Source organism: Dermacentor andersoni, chromosome 3 (genome assembly GCF_023375885.2).
Source record: "Dermacentor andersoni chromosome 3, qqDerAnde1_hic_scaffold, whole genome shotgun sequence".
Taxonomy (NCBI): Eukaryota; Metazoa; Arthropoda; class Arachnida; order Ixodida; family Ixodidae; genus Dermacentor; species Dermacentor andersoni.
In genome coordinates this window covers 209,225,180-209,242,725 of record NC_092816.1, presented here as the reverse complement: position 1 = coordinate 209,242,725, position 17,546 = coordinate 209,225,180, and the positions used below count along the sequence as shown (strand labels likewise).

The 17,546-nt window shown below is 47.7% G+C and overlaps 1 long non-coding RNA gene across 1 annotated transcript in view; it reads left to right on the top strand.

The window, feature by feature from the left end:
• The window catches only part of LOC129386114 (uncharacterized), a 124,054-nt gene that overhangs the window by 27,228 nt on the left and 79,280 nt on the right, over positions 1 to 17,546 (top strand). The window contains exon 3 of the long non-coding RNA XR_011893214.1: positions 1,453 to 1,481. This is a non-coding gene — a long non-coding RNA (uncharacterized lncRNA). The remainder of the gene's footprint in view (positions 1 to 1,452; positions 1,482 to 17,546) is intronic.

The following is a 17,546-nucleotide window of genomic DNA, read 5'->3' as shown; positions in this document are numbered from 1 at the left end:
CCACGCATACGTGTCACTAATCATCCTTTCGTCGAGAAACATCTATGATCATAGCCCGCACCACTAATCATTGTCATTATTTCAAAATGTTTATATTTAAAGTAGTTTCTAGCCACTTATTTCAGGTCCTTTCCAGCCACATATAAGAATACTTTATATATCATTGTCAATTCATTACAGCACGTTTTTCACACCCTTTTGGCCACAGCTAACCTTTGCACTAAGAAAATCCAGTAATTAGATGGGCCAACTTATTTATACGAGAGAAGAAACGTCATGGCGCAAACAGCTTCTATTAAAGTGTCTTGTACACGTTATACAAAAAATTACCTGATTACAGTTACAATTACTTCCGTCAAAAATTTCACTGAATAGCATCCTAATGAAAGTAACTGAGCAATTACTAAAAACTAATCGCACGTTTTTATGTTAGTTTTCTCTATACATTTATTAACGCTGTGCAAATATAGTAAGTTCAACGACCTGCTCTGGCTCTTTCAGCTCACCCTCAGGAGCCCGTCACAATGTGCAGTCCTTCGCAAAGCCTAACTTCACTAACAATTGTTTTTTTTTTTGTAATTTTCATCGGTAATCTGCTCTTGTTTTCTTATAGAGATATCTACAACCGAACCTAAACCTCTCTCGATGCGTGCGCTAAAAAAAAGTTTTGGGTTGTAAAGTAGGAGCATTTCCTACGCAGCGGGGTTGTTCCTGAATACCGCGATGCTGGCGCCTGGGTTCCATATGAAGCGCAACGCTTCATTGTTGCTGCGGTACAGAGAAGGTGCTCCCGGCTGGCCCATATCCATAGATTTCCTCACACGGATGCCCCAAGTGCCAATTGCTGTCTAGCCATAGCAGTGCCGATTCAATTTATCCACAAATATCTGGTGGATTTTTTCGATCAGAAAACATATACTGAGTACCTTCTGGAACATATGTCTTTATAAGGCTGCTGCTTGGCACGGCCGTGGAAATTTTGTGGTGGTTACTGCCAAATTGGTGTGCTAAAAGCTGTTTCCCCAGCTACAGCTTGTCTCGTCTCGTCAGTATAGTAAATTATTTTGTGTAATTGGCTACTGAAAAAATAACAGGCATCCAGATTGCATTACTGAATAAAAAGTAAAAGATCAATTACAAAATATCAAAAAAGGGCTTTGATTAGGAATAAATAATTACATACCGTCGCTACCTATAAGTATGCTCTCAACGCAAGCGACTGCGGCGCGGTAGCTCGAATCTCCTATTCAGTATAACTTGATTCGAACTCGCAACAAGCTGCTAGCCAATATTCAATCCAGCCTACATTGCCGTTATCATGCAGTGGCGGAGCGCGACTGCAAGCGGCGGTTCTTGAGTTATTAGTCCGCCGCAGGCAGCTGATCGTTTTATTATGACGCGGAATATGTGTGTGATTTGAGCTTGTGCTCAACGAAATAATTTGCTTTCCAGGAAACCTAATCCAGGAGAAACAATTCCGAGTGAGTCCTCTTGTATTAGTTTTGTATTTCGAACCATGTATTTACCAAAATAGTTCTCCGCACAGAGCATAACTCCTATTTAGGAGCATATTTTAGCAGAACTAGGCATAATTTGGCTCACTGATGTATGAACACCAGATCCAAACGCTTTAGCGCGCTAAGATTGTAAACTATCGCGTCGGGCTTCATTATTGACCTTGCACTTAGAAAAGATGTTTTCAGTTTCACAAAGCGAAGTAAAACGCAAACACGTTAAATTAGTACTGACACGATATTGCCTACTATTCGTTATTTTCACGCTAGAGTCTTTGATTTCGGTCAGTGTAAGGTGCCGATTCCTAAAAAGCTCATGCAAAAAGCAATACACTTCATTTCATTCTGTTTAGTTTATTTCTGATTATATAATTACATTATTATGTCTTATTACATAAGCGCCGTGAACACAATAAACTGAATGAATGGTTGTGGACATCATCATCTCGAAAAGAATTGTTCTTTCATCCAAGAAGGCAGAAGAAGTGATGGTGGCAGGGATGTAGTAGGGGAAGCCGTTCCCACGGATGAAATATACAGGAGCGCCGGCTTTCTTACTTTGCAGTGCATCAGGCGCAGCTAGCTGACGCTGTGTTAGCGCAGGAAATATTGATAGCGAAAATCACAATTTTTACGTCATTTCTTTTCCACTCGTAATGCTAAAAGGGAACAAAAAGGGGAGAAAGCGATGGACAGATGCCTCACTTTTTAAAGGAATCAAAAAGAGAGATAAGCTATTCAACATATACATCACAACAAAGCGGATGGAGTGCTGCCTTCAGTTTAAGTAAAACTCTTGCTTGGGCTACTTGGTTGATGCTTGAATTAGTACAGGCAAGGCGCCGACAGGACCAGGACCAGTTTAAGCAGATCAAGAATTAGTTAGGGTCCGATATAAAGAAAAAAAAAGAAAACAGGCTACACTAAATATACAACGATAGCGGCGAACGCAGTCGGCGATCCTCGAAAATCTGCTCAGCGGGTCAAGCGCGTCGCCATTGATACATGAGTCATCGAAGGTTCTATAGTAATCGCTGGTGCTTGCGTGTCTTCTCGGAAGTACTACACAGTTCACGTCGCGCATGCATGCAATCAAGCTGTATAAGGTTGGGCGACAACACACAGCGGACAGAACCCTCTTTACCATTAAAGACATTTCCGATACATGCAGACGCAACCTGCGCTGAGCGGTAACATTTGTGATACGATGAAACGCGTTCACCCGCAAAGGTCAACAAGTACACGTGTCAACACCCCCCCCCCCCCCCCAAAAAAAAATATCGACCCAACGCTCAAATCAAGAAAGCAAGAACAAAACCACGCATCCCAAAAAGAAACAACGCAACAAAAAAACTAAGTCCCTAAGTTCGTCAGCAGGCTTACCGAGGCTTAAGACGCACCAGGTGGCTGACTTCAGGTCGTGCGCGTCGCCGCTGTCATTTGTAAATGCCGTCTGGCACTACCTTATAGTCCATTGCGCCGATACCTTGGATGATCTTGTATGGTAAGGAATATCGTCGTTACAGTTTCTCGCTAAGTCCTCGTCGGAGTCCAGATCCAGACACGTGTGGTCGCCGCCGAGCTGGTACTCGACGTAGCGTCGTCGAAGATTTTAGTGTTGGCTGCCGGTCCTCTGCATGTTCTTGATGGGCAGGCGGGCGAGCTGTCAGGCTTCTTCGACGCGGTGGGGATGAGCGGCGACGTCGAGATTCTCTTCGTCGGTGACGTGCGGCAGCATGGTGTCGAGAGTCGTCATCGGATCCCTTTTCATAAACCTGGTTGAACGGTGCTGTCGGCGTTGTTTGTTTCACAGCCGCATTGTAAGCGAAGGTTACGTACGGAAGGACGGCATCCCACGTCTTGTGCTCGCCGTCGACATACGCTGCTAGCATGTAGGTGAAGGTCTTGTTCAGCCGCTCCGTCAGACAGTTCGTCGATGGGAGGTAGGCTGTTGTCCTCCTGTGGCTTGTCTGGCTGCATTGAATGGTTCTGGTGAGCTCTGCAGTGAAGGCCGTTGTTCTGTGGCTAAGGATGACTTCTGGGGCACTATGTCGCAGCAGGACGCTCTCGACGGGGGACCTGTCGACTTTGTCTGCACTGATTTTAGGCAGAGCTTGCGTTTCGGCGTAGCGGGTAAGGAGTCGGTATCCACGGCGAGCCCCTTGTTTCCAGATGTTCACGTAGGAAACTTGCCTCGGCAGCAGTGGCAGCATGTGGACGCTTTTCTAAACGCAACACTACTTTTCGCAGCTCCGTTTCTCCCGCAATGCTGTTGCCTGGCCTGACGTGGCCATCTACTTGCGCTTCCATCATTGTAGCAGTGGGCACGTGTTTGCGGCACCCAGCGACAAACTGCAACAACGAGCGGAGCTGCAGGCTACCGGCTGCAAGGATAAAGGCCGGACTCGCGAACCACCCGGCACTCGGCAGCATTGGCAGCATGTGGAGGCTTTTCTAAACGCAACACTGCTTTTCGCAGGTTGGTGGCGTTTCTTTTACGCCTTTGTAGCTGTAAATGTGCTGTCGCTGCCCTGCTGCCAACTTGCAAAGCCTCTGTATTTTGGTTGTTTCCTGCTTCTTGAATTTACTGTCAGTCCCAATGTCGGGAAACAATACTTGGCTTTCCTGTAGTGAGGCTGTTGACCCCAAAGAGGCGTTTATGTCTTGTGTGGAATGTACCTAATCTTACCATATTGGAAACTATGCTGGTCTAACAGAAAAGCAATTTAAAAACAGAAGCGCGTCATCAAAGCAGAAGTGGACATGTCACAGTTGCAAATCAGCTAAGCAGAAGGAAGAAAATCAGAGTGATAGATTAACTCGGGAAGAGCTTGCTGGATTGCGGTCTCTACTGGTCAGCATGAATGAAAAGCTCGATGGGCTGGTGCCTCTAAAGGAGACTGTTTCTAATATCGAAAAAAGTATTGAAGTAATGTCTGCCAAGTATGATGAACTGCTGAACCGTATTGCTGTACAAGAAAGTGACACAAAAAATTTAATAGCAAGGGTAGAGAAGCTTGAGCAAAAGGCCCGATGTAGCGAGATGGAGACTGAAAAGCTGGTCACTGAAATCAATGAACTCGAATGGAGACACCGTTGGTTAAACTTGGAATTTCACGGAATTCAGGTTACTCCGAACGAAGACTTGTTGATCAAAGTGAACAGCGTGGCAGATTTGTTAGAAGTCCCAGAATTGAGCAAACTGGATGTTGATGCTATTCACCACCTTCCGTCGAAAGCAGGCAAGGTCCCAGAAATAATCGTTCGATATGCCCGACAAGCCACCAGGGATAAATGGTTGGGAAAATAGGCGGGCACTGAGAGACAATGAAAGCAGTACTTTTATACAAGACAATATGACAACCCGATGTCGGCAACTGTTTCTAACAGCAAAGGAGTTGGCAAAGAAAAAGAGCTACTAATATGTCTGGTTCAGAAATGGCAAGATTTATCTGCGTAAGGCAGACGGCGATTCTTCTGTCATCGTGCGCAGTGAACGGGATCTTCCGACATGATCTATCTGAATAGTCAATCTTGATCATATTGCTTGTTTTAATATTTTATGTGTGAATCAACACGTCACAACTTTCTCTTGCCACATGAAGTGAATGCTGTTGTCTAGGGCTATCGAATAAGCGCTTTGAAATGCATTCACATGAATGTTCGTTCCCTTTGTAACAAAGAAGATGCTATCGAGCATTTTATTTCGAGTTTTTCATTTCTGTTTAATGTAATAATGCTCACTGAAACGTGGTGTAAAATGATCATGGTCCCTTGGGGTTCACACCTTATCAGTCATTCTCCTTAAACCGCTCAAATTGTCGTGGCGGCGGTACAATGATGCTACTAAAGGAAGGAATACAATGTGAACTGCTTTCTCGTTTCTGTGTTTCTTGCTGTGATTACGAGGTTTTAACAGCCAAAGTGAACAATTCTGTTTTCTCTGTATGTTATCGCCCGCCCGATGGAAATGTTGAAAACTTTTTTGCCTTCTACGAAAAGTTCTTATCGTTTATTTCTGGGGCTGGTTACTTTGTTCTATCTGCTGGCGACATTAATATTGATTTGTGAGGAGATTCAGCAGCCAAAACCACTATGAATATGCTCATTACTTCAAACGGGCGCTCAAGCCAAATCAATTTGCCTACTAGGATCACAAAACATAGCGAAATTTAGTTAGACCTAATTATTAGTAACGCAGTCAGTGAAAACAACATTGCGGGTGTGATGACCTGCGACTTGAGTGACCACCTTCCTACCTTCATAATATTAGATAGACACAATCATCATAGCAAAAAACAATTTATAAATGTTCAAATAATAAATCCTACTCGCCTTGATGCCTTCAGGAATAGCGTGCTAAATTCTGACTTCGAATGTCTTCTTGCGATTATTTGCGCTGACAAGGCGCATAACATGTTCGTTGATCACATCGCTGAAGTATATAAACGGCACTTTCCGCTTAAGCGACTGAAACTTGGTAGGAAAGTACGCAAGCTTTAGATCACGCCAGAACTCATTAAAAAGATCAATGAGAAGAATACTATGTACCATCAGTTTAGAAAAACTAAAAATCCCCAAAAACTCAAGGAGCTTAAGATGTACAGAAATAAGCTAAAGAAATAAAGCTAAGCAGACAAAACTATTTTCATGCGGAATTTGACGCCGGCTCTCGTAAGCCTGACCTTTTGTGGAAAAAGTTGAACGCTATTTTAAATTGCAGTAGCTCGTCCCTAAAAACAGATAAACTTAATATCGAGGAAGTCGAGATATATGGTGGCACCGTAGCGAAGTTATTTTATATCTATTTTGTGCAGTGTGGTGATTATTTTCCAGCGTCTGAATTTTCAGGATTCATGCCCCCTACTAACCGATCTACTTTGTTTCTTGAGGCCTTTATCCAAGAACAAGTTTGGTCTGTTTTTATGTCTCTTAAATACAGCTTTAGTTGTGACGTTGAAGGTATGCAAATTCGACCTCTTAAACACATTATGGATCTTATCGCACCGATTTTTGCGCATATATTTAACCTTTGCTTCTGGAGTGCCGTTTTTCCAGAAAGAATGCAGGTGGCTAAGCTTACAGTATTGTTCAAGAAAGGTGATCGAAATGACATCAAGAATTATCGTCCTATCTCAGTGTTGCCAATATTTTCAAAGGGTTTAGAAAAGATTATTCATGAGCGCCTTTCAAATTTTTTTCAGAAATATGACCTTCTAACCGCAGCTCGATTTGGGTTTAGGAAGCATAGGTCAATGGAACTAGTCTTGATAGAACAAAAAGAGTTTATTTTATCGCAGTTTTCAAGTAAGATGGTTGTAGGGTGCCTGTACATTAACTCCACGAAAGCATTTGACTGCATTGTTCCTTCCATTTCACTCAAAAAACTTGAATTGTATGTAGTGCGTGGCCATTGCTGGAATCTTATAAAATCTTACCTTGGCTATCGACGGCAATGTGTTCAAATAGGTGAACAATGGTCCGACCAAAAGCCGATTGCAAGAGAAGTGCCTCAAGGCAGCATTCTTGGACCTTTTCTTTTTAATATCTATAGAAATTATCTGATAAATACATGAGCTGAAGCCAAATATATATTGTATGCCGACGATGCCAGCATATTTTTTTCCGCGGCAGACTGTGAGCGAATCAGCTACATAGCAAACTCCGCTCTTGTAAAACTTCTGGAATGGTCTGTAGCAAATCAGTTAGGGGTTAACACTAACAAAACTAAGGCTGTTATATTTAGACCGAAATCACAACAGGTAAATATGAACATAGATCGTATCTACGGCACCACAAAAATAGAAATAGTAAGCAGTATTAAAATTCTTAGGGTCACGTTTTCGCAAAATATGCTGTGGGATATGCATATAGATTCTGTTTGCACTAAACTGTCAAGCGTCGTTGGTATTTTATCCAGATTTAGGTCGGTATTACCTTTCAGTGTAAAAAAGCTAATACATAATTCTCTCTTTTTACTCTCACCTCTCTTACTGCTTTTAGTATGGGGATCTACCACAATATCTAAATTAACAAAGGTGTACATTACAAAAAAGATAATTAAGCTTCTTTTTGATGTCCCCTACAATTTTCATACACATACTCTGTTCATTAAAGCAGATATAATGCCTGTCTAGAAATTGTATAGCTATAGACAAATTTTTGTCTTTAAGTGCGAATTAAAAGAAACTCGAAATTTTTTTCGCAACCTAGCCAAGCTGGAAAGAAAGCCCACATCCTATACTATACGTCAGCCTGAATACTGGAAGGTAGTCACTCCCCGTGCTAACTATTCTATGGGCAAACTATCGTATATATTGCCTAAGCTTCTTAATAATCTGTATAAATGTAGAATTGACTTAAGTCGTACTACAGTTCGCGAACTGCGCCACGTGATATGTTATGTCATTGAACAATTTGAATATTGATTTCCTTGTACTACATTAAATCGAATCAATTTTGTGTTTGTATTTTCTTAGATTCCTGTATGTTTCATGTATGCTCCTGTACTGCCTTGTAGAGGGGACCATGGGCTCTAGTCAAGCTGTTCAGCAGCTTTTACCCAGGGCCCCTCCATCCTTTTGATGGAAATAAAGTTTATTATTATTATTATTATTATTATTATTATTATTATTATTATTATTATTATTATTAAAGGGCCGCAAAAACATCCAGATCTGCTGAAACAGTTGGCAAATAGGCTCGGTCGGCTGTAGTAATTCATGGCGTTTTGCGACGCGGGCCGTCTCCACATGTCTTGACGTTACGGGTGACGTCACCGGTCAGGCGCAGTCAATAATACTTGTACTATTCCGAGTGTGCCAGAAAAGCCGAGGTTCCCGGCTGTGTTATCGTGCAGGGTGTGCAATGCTTCATACCGGAGTTCTACGGGCATAACGAGAAGGTAGTTGGCCCGGACTGGCAAAAAGTTATCCTTCACCAGGACGTCGTCTAGCAAAAAAAAAGAAAACGAGGACAATACTCGCCTAAATACCCTCGGGTTAAAGCCGGTCTTGCTTTGCAAGTACTCAGAAAGGCTTCTAAGTTCCGGGTCCGCTCGCTGCTGGTCGGCAAAGTCATCTGCACTTATTGTTCCGAAAAATGCGTCCTCGACTTGGTCATGTTGGAGTTGAGGGTACACATTAGCGCGAGACAAGCAGTCGTCATGGCAGTGTTTTCGTCCGGACTTCTAGATTACAGTGATGTCATAATCTTGCAGTTGGGGGCTGCGCCACGCCAGGCGTCCTGAAAGGTCCTATACATTAGCGAGCCAACACAACGCGCTAGATGGTCGCTGATGACTTCAAAGACCTGCCATTTATGTGAGGGCGGAATTTCGCTGTAGCGAAAATCATGCCAAGGCATTCTTTTTTGGTCGTAGAATAATGGCATTCCGCTTTTGACAGTGACCCGCTAGCGTAAGCTGTGATCCGTTCATGTCCGTTTTACCTCTGTACTAGGACAGCATCGAGGCCTTGGCTAATAGCGACACTGCGGATTGCTGTATCGGCATCTTCGTCGAAGTGCGCAAGTACCGGTCGCGTCAATTCATGCGTCGTTGGAGTTCTTTGAATGCGTCTGCCTGCGACGTTTACCATTTGAACTTAACATCAAATTTTATGTGTGTCAACGGCTCAGCCATGCCTGAAAAGCATTTGACAAAGCGCCTGTAGTAGGCACACATGCCAAGGAATCTACGCCATACCTTCTTGTCCATGGGCTGTTGGAACTTTGCGATGGCAGCTATCTTCTGCGGGTCAGGGCGGACTCCAGATTTGTCGATGACGTGGCCCAGGAACAGAGGTTAATCGTGAGCGAAGCGGCACTTTTCCGGTTTCACAGTAAGCCCTGACGATTGTTGGCCTCTGGTTCTGTCGCAAGCCGCCTAAGGTGATCGTCGAAATTTCCCATGCAGACGACGTCATCCCCATAAACGTCGTCGTCGTTAGCAGGACTGAAGTGTATGCCACTTCACTCCTTCTAACACCGTGTTCATCGCGCGTTGGAACGTTGCGGCTGCCGAGCATAGTCCGAATGGCATGACCTGAAGCTCAAACATGCCGTCTGGCCTGACGAAGGAAGTCTTTTCGCGATCCCTCTCGTTGACTTCTGTTATTCTAAATAGTACGGCAAGAACCATTCAGCGTTGCAGAGCCGATCCAGAGCATCTTCTGTCCGTGGGAGCGGGTATACATCCTTCTTCAGTGATCTTCTTCAGTTGACGATAATCAACGCAGAAACGTTAAGTTCCGCCCTTTTTCTTCAGCGTAACTACTGGAGATTACCACGTGCTTTTCCACGGCTGGATGATGTTTTCGCGCGGAATTTTGTCGACTTGTTGCCTAATGGCTTCACGTTCTCGCGTCAAAATTTCGAAAGGGCTCTAAAAATGTTTATTCTCTCTCTCTGGCGAAGTGGTCACATGCACTCCGGTTATCTTCAGATACTTGTGCTTGTCGAATGCTCGATCACGGCGAAAAGAAGTCTTTGTATCGGCGCAGAAGGCTTCTGAGATGGTGTTGCTTAGTCATGAGGATACTTGTACTTATACCTAAGTATGGTTCGGGAACTATGGTCGTCGGCGTAGATGCGGCCGAATCTGAAGGACGAAAGCATTGCTGGTTCCCACAATTTCCACGATGTATGCGATTGCCATGCCCTTGTTGACGTGCTTGAAGTCCTCGCTGAATTTTGCATTTTCATTTTCCCTCAGTGCAGTTGAGCATCCCTCTTGCGATGCCAATTTCACGGTCGAGCAGTAGAGGTTGGTCGCCCTCGATGACCCCGAGTCTTTCACGGCCGATGGAAATGACAAAGCTGGAGCGAGGCGGCATGCTGACTTGGTCCTCAAGTACAATCAAGGCACGCTGGCTTGAAGCACGTCCATCGGTATCGCTTGCTGTGTGGACAGCGTTTTATTCTTCGACCAGGTTAATTATTGCGCCGTTTATGCCGAGAATTATGTCTCGCGAGCACTGTTCGAGGGCAACGAACGTCGCAGGGTAGGTCCGGCCATGAACTGTAATTCTCGCCGTGCAGATTCCGGCCGGCGTTATGTGTCCTCCAGCTGTGATAATATGAGCGCCGACCCATGCAGTCTTGACTATCTTCAGTTTGGCATCGAATAATTCACTTATGACGGAGTAGTTGCCTCTAGAGTCTACAAGCGCGGTTACTTCGTGGCCGTCGAGAAGCAAGTTGAGGCCGGTGGTTCTTTGTCTTCCGTTGCACTTAGGTCTTGGCGTCGCATCACTGCTCCTTTGCGTTGACTTGTGGCTGTCACGGGGTGTCGTCAATTCGTTTTTTTGTCGGCGTATTCCTTGCTTCCAGTCCTCTTAGAGAGGGCAGCGTGTCGTTGCTGCTTCTTCGAAATGAATTATGAAGCTGATCACGGATCATGATCATAAAGATTGTCATTTCTACGTACAGAAGCCGCGCCTCCATTGTTTGCTGCTTTTAGTTTTCCGGATGTAGACTTACGGACCGGCCCCGAGCTGAGCCACTGTGGGGTTGGCTCTGCTGCGACACGTGGCGTCTTGGTAATGGCGAACGTGAAGGACATCGGGGATCTCCACTGCATTCCGGCGATGTAGCCGGCGATGTTACCCGCCCGCTCGCTAAGCTGTGGATCTGGCGCGTCGACGGCGAACCCTCTTAGGCCCATCTAATGGTATAGACAACGGCGGTAGACGTGGCTCGCTTCTCCGCAGTAGGAGCAGAGCGGAAAGGTGTCGGGGGTGCTTCAACCGGCAGGCTTCCGTGTCATGCTGCACAGGGCGAGGGCTTCGCGTGCTGGCACGGAGGGGGAACGGGACGGCGGGCTATGGCGGCCTACGTCGACGCTTCCGGTTGGGGCTTTGGTGACTGAGGGACTCCGATTAATGCTGGATCGCTTCGCGTACGACGTCGGCACTCAAAGCCGCTTAAGTCTGTGATGATGGGGAAAACGTTCTGTACCTCCTCCCTCACAACCGCTCTGATGGTCTCGCGCATGTCGTCGATGTCCAGTGATTGAACTCTGGCGTAGTTGATTGAGATCGTGCGGCGGTTGAATTGTTGGTTCCGCATTTCCAGTGTTTTTTCGATGCCGATGCCTCGCGAAGAAACTCTTCCACGTTCTCGGTGGGTTTCGTATCATTCCGGCGCAAATTTCTTGCTTCACACCACGCATCAGTAGGTGAAATTCCTTCTCTTCGGATAGTTATTGATTGGCGTGGCGGAATAAAGGGCTAATTTCTTCCGTGAAGATGGCAATGTTCTCGTAAGGCATATGCACTCGGGCTTCCAAAAGAGCTGCAGCCCTTTCTTTCCGGACGCGGTTTGTGAAGGTTCTCAAGAAATTACTGCGGAACAGGTCCCACATTGTAAGGGGGGACTCGCGGTTTTCAAAACATGTCCTCGAGGCATCTTCCAAGGAGAAGTAGACGTGGCGTAGCTTATCCTCAGGGGTCCAGTTGTTGAAGGCTAAGATTTTTTCTAAAGTCTCGAGCCAAGTTTTCGGGTCGTCCGACGAAGTTCCATGTAAGGTATGTGGCTCACTGGGTTAGTGAAGCACGATGGATGACGATGGGGCTGCCACTCTGGCTTTTGATTTGCCATGATCTTCCTGGTCGTCTCCGGTAAAAATCCTTGCTCCATGCGCAATCTTTGCAGCCTTCAGCTATCGCCCTGTCCTTGGCGACGTTGGTTTGTCTTCGGAGTTCACGCTTGGATCGTGTCATGTTCGGTGCGCCCAGTGCATTAACGGAAACAACTTCGACAGCGTGTCACGCAGTAGTGACGGTCAAGAACACGGTAGCAAAACTGTGAATGGCGAAACTAACTCTTTATTGGGCGAACATGTGTCCAGAAAAACAGGGAATTTCATGAGTGGGTCAGGCGCGTCGGCTTTTATACATGGATCATTGAAGGTGCCAGAGTAATCGCTGGTGCCCGCGTGTGTTACAGAAAGTACTACACATTTCGTGCCTCAGATAAATGCAGTCAGAGCATAAAAGGTTGGGTAACAACAGCGTATAGAACGATCGATAACATTCGAGAAACTTCCGACACATACAGGCGCTTCATGCGCCTGCATGACGCGCCAGAGTTACCCGAGACAGATGAATAAGTACAAATGTGAATGTTTTAATAACACTAAATATGAATGCTATATCTTAACTTCTAATAGAGTGATTATACTGCTCTCGAAGGTTGCTTAGTCATATTTTCAATAGGCAATTTTGAGATTAAAAGCTTTTGCAAGCCCAGCTAGTGCCCAAACTTGCTATTAATTGTACCTCGCAAATAGCTTTAAGACGTAGGCGGAGAGATTTCATATCCCGCTGGGGGGGGGGGGGGGGGGAGGGGGGAGGAGGACAGGCGCCTGACCTGCTTTGCGAACTCTCCCCTGTATATATAACTATATATATTGTCACGTGGTGGTGACGTTCAATAACACAGTAGCAATACTGTGAACGACAAAACCAACTTTTATTGGGGAACCTGTGCCCACAAAACAGGCTACACTTATAGCACAACGATAGTGGCGAACACGCTCGGCGATCGTCGAAAATCTGATCAGCGGGTCAAGCGCGTCGGCTTTTATACAACAGTCGTCGAATGTTCCAGACTAATCGTTGGGACCCGCATGCCTTCCACAAAGTTCTGCAACATTCGAGCCATGCGATGAAATCAGATAATACAAGGTTCGGCGACAACAGACAGCGGATAGAAGCATCGATAACTTTCCAGAAACCTCGGATGCATGCAGACGCGTCCCGCGCTGTGCGATAACATTTGTTAGGCGGCGAAACGTGGTTGCCCGTTAAATATAAGTACACGTGTCAATACCCCCCTCTTAAAAAAAAAGCATCGTCCCGATGCTACAAATATAAGGGAACGAAACACAAAAGGACACTTATTAAACATAAGTAACAAAACAAGGAAAAGAAATCAAGTCCAAAGGTCAGTTACGCGAAGTCCCAAAGTTCGTCAACGCTGGTGGTACGGCTTGAGTCGCACAACGTGGACAATTTCAGGTCGTGAGCGGCGCCGCTGTGACAGCGAAATGCCGTCTGGCACGACCTCATAGTCCAGGGCGCCGATACGTCGGATGATCTTGTACGGTCCGAAATAGCGACGCAAGAGCTTTTCGCTCAGTCCTCGTCGGCGTATAGGGGTCCAAACCCAAACACGGTCACCGGGCTGGTACTCGACGAAGTGCCGTCGGAGGTTGTGGTGTCGGCTGTCGGTCCTCTGCTGGCTCTTGATTCGCAGGCGGGCGAGCTATCGGGCTTCTTCGGCGCGCTGGAGGTAGCTAGCGACGTCAACATTCTCTTCGTCAGTTACGTGCGGCAGCATGGCGTCAAGCGTCGTCGTCGGGTTCCTGCCGTAAACCAGCTTAAACGGCGTGATCTGTGTTGTTTCTTGCACCGCCGTGTTGTACGCATAGGTTACGTACGGCAGGACCGCGTCCCACGTCTTGTGCTCGACGTCGACGTACATTGCTAGCATGTCGGCGAGGGTCTTGTTCAGGCGCTCCGTGAGACCATTCGTCTGCGGATGGTAGGCAGTTGTCCTCCTGTGGCTTGTCTGGCTGTACTGCAGAATGGCTTGGGTGAGCTCTGCTGTAAAAGCCGTTCCTCTGTCGGTGATGAGGACTTCTGGGGCACCATGTCGCAGCAGGATGTTCTCGACGAAAAATTTCGCCACTTCGGCTGCGCTGCCTTTTGGTAGAGCTTTAGTTTCAGCAAAGCGGGTGAGATAGTCCGTCGCCACGACGATCCACTTATTTCCGGATGTTGATATCGGAAACGGCCCCAACAAATCCATCCCAATCTGCTGGAATGGTCGGCGAGGAGGTTCGATCGGCTGTAGTAATCCTGCTGGCCTTGTCGGTGGTGTCTTGCGTAGTTGACAGTCTCGGCATGTCTTGACGTAACGGGCGACTTCGGCAGTCAGACGCGGCCAGTAATACCTTTCCTGTATTCTCGACAGCGTCCGGGAGAATCCGAGGTGCCCAGCGGTTGGATCGTCATGTAGGGCGTGCAGTATTTCTGGACGCAGCGCTGACGGTACAAGAAGAAGGTAGCTAACGCGGACTTCTTCTTCTTCACGAGTTCTTCTTCACGAGCAGGTTGTTCTGTAGCGTGAACGACGACAACCCGCGCTTAAATGCCCTAAGGACAACGTCGGTGTTCCCTTCCAAATATCGACGAGGCCTTTTAGCTCCGGGTCTGCTCGTTGCTGTTTAGTGAAGTCTTCCGCGCTTATTATCCCAAGGAAGGCGTCGTCGTCCTCGTCGTCTTGCGGCGGGGGATCGAGGGGGGCGCGCGATAAGGAGTCGGCGTCGGAGTGCTTTCTTCCGGACTTGTATATTACCGTGACGCCATATTCTTGTAGTCTGAGGCTCCACCGCGCCAGCCGTCCTGAAGGGTCCTTTAAGTTAGCTAGCCAACACAATGCGTGATGGTCACTGACGACTTTGAATGGCCTGCCATAGAGTTAAGGGCGGAATTTAGCTATAGCCCAAATGATGGCGAGGCATTCCTTTTCAGTCGTAGAATAGTTGCTTTCCGCTTTTGAAAGCGACCGGCTAGCATACGATATCACCCTTTCAAGTCCTTCTTTCCTCTGGACTAGGACGGCACCAAAGCCTAGGCTACTGGCGTCAGCGTGGATTTTGGTATCGGCGTCCTCGTCGAAGTGTGCAAGTACCGGCGGCGACTGCATGCGTCGTTTGAATTCTTGAAATGCCTTGGCCTGCGGCGTTTCCCACTTGAACGCGACATCACATTTGGTTAGATGTGTTAGCGGCTCCGCGATGCGTGAGAATTCCTTGACAAAGCGCCTATAGTAGGCACACATGCCAAGGAATCTGCGCACTGCCTTCTTGTCGGTTGGCTGCGGGAAATTTGCGATGGCAGCTGTCTTCTGTGGGTCGGGGCGTATTCCTGATTTGCTGATCACGTGACCTAGGAACAAAAGCTCATCGTAAGCGAAGCGGCACTTTTCCGGCACAGAGTGAGCCCTGATGACTTGATGGCTTCTAACACTGTCGCAAGCCGCTTAAGGTGATCGTCGAAATTTCCGGCGAAGATAACGACGTCATCCAGGTAAACAAGGCACGTCTGCCACTTCAGTCCGGCTAACACCGTGTCCATGACGCGCTGAAACGTTGCAGGCGCCGAGCACAGTCCGAATGGCATGACCTTGAACTCGTAGAGGCCGTCTGGCGTGATGAAGGCAGTCTTTTCGCGATCTCTCTCGTCGATTTCTATTTGCCAGTAGCCAGACTTGAGGTCCATCGACGAGAAGTATTTAGCGTTGCAGAGCCGATCCAATGCGTCGTCTATCCGTTGAAGGGGGTACACATCCTTCTTCGTGATCTTGTTCAGTCGGCGATAATCGACGCAGAAACGTAGGGTTCCGTCCTTTTTCTTTACCAGGACTACAGGAGAGGCCCACGGGCTTTTCGACGGCTGGATGATGTCGTCGCGCAGCATTTCGTCGACTTGTTGCCTAATAGCTTCAAGTTCTCGCGTCGAAACTCGGTAAGGGCTCTGGCGGAGTGGTCGAGCGCTCTCTTCAGTTATTATGCGATGCTTTGCAACTGGTGTTTGTCGAATCCTCGATGACGTCAAAAAGTAGTCTTTGTATCGCCGGAGAAGACTTCTGATCTGTTGCTGCTTACTCATAGGAAGACTTGGATTCACCTCGAAGTCTGGTTCGGGCACAATGCTCATCGGGGTAGATGCGGCTGAATCCGAGAGGACAAAGGCATTGCTGGTTTCCACAATTTCCTCGATGTATGCGATTGTCGTGCCCTCGTTGATGTGCTTGAACTCTTGGCTGAAGTTGGTTAGCATAACTTCCACTTGCCCTCCGTGGAGTCGAGCAATCCCTCTTGCGACGCAAATTTCACGATCGAGCAGTAGATGTTGGTCGCCCTCGATGACGCCTTCTACGTCAGCGGGTGTCTCAGTGCCGACGGAAATAATAATGCTGGCGCGCGGCGGGATGCTCACTTCATCTTCGAGCACACTCAAGGCGTGGTGACTACGACAGCTCTCCGGCGGTATCGCTTGATCTTGTGACAGCGTTATCGATTTCGACTTCAGGTCGATGACTGCGCCATGTTGATTCAGGAAGTCCATGCCGAGAATGACGTCTCGTGAACACTGTTGGAGGACAACGAAGGTGGCAGGGTTAGTCCGCTCATGAACAGTAATTCTTGCCGTGCAGATCCCAGTCGGCGTAATCAGGTGTCCTCCAGCGGTCTGAATTTGAGGGCCTTCCCATGCAGTCTTAACTTTCCTCAACTGGGCGGCGATGGGTCCACTCATGACGGAGTAATCGGCTCCTGTGTCTACTAAGGCGGTGACTGCGTGGCCATCGAGAAGCACGTCGAGGTCGGTGGTTCTTTGTCTTGCGTTGCAGTTAGGTCTCGGCGTCGGATCACGGCTGCGTCGTGTTGAACTGAAGCTGGAACGTCGCGTCGTCAAGTCGTCTTTTGTCGGTGTAGTCTTGGCTTCCTGACTTCGTCGGGACGGCGGCGTGTCGTCATTAGGTCGTCGAGATGGTTTCTTCGTCGTCTTCGTCGGCGGCGGAGGATCTTCGTCAGTTCGACGAACAGCAACCGCACCTCCATCGAAGCTGCTTTTAGTTTTCCGGATATGGGCTCGCTGACCGGCCCCGGGCTGGGCCAGTGTATGGTCGGCGCTGCGGCGAGAGGTAGCGGCCTGGTGATGGCGAACGCGACGGTCGTCGAGAGCTCCACTGAGTAGCGGCGAGGTAGTCGGCGATATCGCGAGGGCGTTCACCTCGCTGCGGGCGCGGAGCACTGACGGCGAAACCTCGCAGTCCCATCTCCCGGTATGGGCATCGGCGATACACATGGCCGGCTTCTCCGCAGTGATAGCAGAGCGGACGGTGGTCGGGGGCTCGCCAAATGTCCGTCTTCCTCGCGAAGGTGCGCTGGGCGACGGGTGGGCGTGCTGGCGGCGGCGGCGGCGGACGACGGAATTGCGTCGCTGCAGGGCCCTGGCGTGG